Source organism: Spinacia oleracea, unplaced genomic scaffold (genome assembly GCF_020520425.1).
Source record: "Spinacia oleracea cultivar Varoflay unplaced genomic scaffold, BTI_SOV_V1 SOVchr0_020, whole genome shotgun sequence".
Taxonomy (NCBI): Eukaryota; Viridiplantae; Streptophyta; class Magnoliopsida; order Caryophyllales; family Amaranthaceae; genus Spinacia; species Spinacia oleracea.
In genome coordinates this window covers 132,891-134,740 of record NW_026614348.1, presented here as the reverse complement: position 1 = coordinate 134,740, position 1,850 = coordinate 132,891, and positions in this window count along the sequence as shown.

Here is a 1,850-nt window from a genome sequence, read left to right as displayed (position 1 = left end):
TGCCCAAAAATGATTTAAGCACTTCGTTCATTAGCCTCATAAACGTACTAGGAGCATTAGTGAGACCAAATGGCATGATGGTCCACTCATACAAACCATGTTTTGTCTTGAAAGCCGTTTTCCACTCATCTCCTTCACGCATCCGAATCTGATGATAACCACTTCGCAAATCAATTTTTGAGAACAACTTCGAACCATGGAGCTCATCTAACATATCATCAAGTCTCGGAATTGGAAAACGATACTTGATGGTAATGTTATTCACAGCCCTACTATCAACACACATTCGCCATGTTCCATCTTTCTTAGGCACAAGCAACACCGGAACAACACATGGACTCAAGCTTTCTCTAACATAGCCTCGATTCACAAGTTCATCAATTTGCTTTTGTAATTCCTTTGTTTTCTCCGGATTGCAACGATAGGCAGCCTTATTAGGCAAAGAAGTTCCTGGAATAAGATCAATTTGATGTTCAATACCACGAATAGGGGGCAAACCTGGTGGTAATTCATCCGGAAATACATCCTTGAACTCAAACAGCAATTCGGCAATGGGACTGCCTTCTTTCCAATTTTGGCCTTCAATTGGACTCTCCTTAGCCACGAGCAAATACACCAACTCTCCATGATCAAGAGCTTGCTCAACTTCTCGTTCACTAGCCAACATGGTGAGATTCGGCTTTTCTTTTGTTTCACACTCATGGATCGAACCGCTTGAGATGACATAGGCTTTAGCACAATTTTCTTGCCTTTGTCTCTCAATTCATACTCATTGCTTCTCCCTTTATGAATCACGTCCCTATCAAAATGCCAAGGACGACCCAACAAAATATGACAAGCATCCATAGGAATAACATCACAAAGAACTTCATCCACATACGAACCCATAGTCAAACCAACCCTTACTTTCTTCGACACTTTTACACTATTACCATCATCAAGCCAATGGAGTGCGTATGGCCTAGGATGGGCAGTACTGATTAAGCCTAATTTTGACACCATTTCACTAGAAGCATCATTGGTACAACTCCCCCCATCAACAATTACACTACACCACTTATCTTTCACTAGACATTTAGTATGAAACAACTGATCTCGTTGGCCTAGATCAGTAGGTGAAATTTGAGTTTGTAGCGCTCTAAGAACCAGATTTGTGTCATAAATTGGAGCCTCATACCCTTCCTCTTCCTCCTCATCACCACTCTCATCAAACACAAATACGTCCCCCAACCTCTTTTCCTCTTCCAACAACTCCTCACGACATTCAACAGCTTCTCTCAAGGTCACTACTCGTTTATTTGGACACGCTTTTTGATAATGCCCAAACCCTTGACACTTAAAACAACGCACCTTGGACAGACTTGTTTCTTTGGTTGGGTTAGATAGTTTAGGGGCAGCCGTAGAATTACTTGAACCTACGGTACTAGCTGATGTGTTTGGTTTCAAGCTAGGTTCGGATTTAGCCCAAGACTTGGCTTTACCATCCATACTAGACCTTCCCCCATATTTTGCCTTCCCTTGATTTTCCAATTTAAACAAAGTCCACAAAGAGTGTCAAAATCAGAATATGGATAAAGGTCTACGGTATTGGCAATATTATAATTTAGACCCCTTAAAAATCTGGACAGTTTTGTTCCTCAATTTCCTCAATTTCTCCTATTAAGGACAACTTTTCAAACTCATCAATATATTCAGCCACACTCATTTTTCCTTGCCTCAATTCGGCAATTTTACGATAAGTTGTTATTCTCTGAGTTGTTGGCACATACCTTTTACGTAGCTTACGTTTCAAAGACTCCCAAGAGGTAATTTTCTCCTTCCCTTCACGTATTCTCTTGGATTTCAGTCCC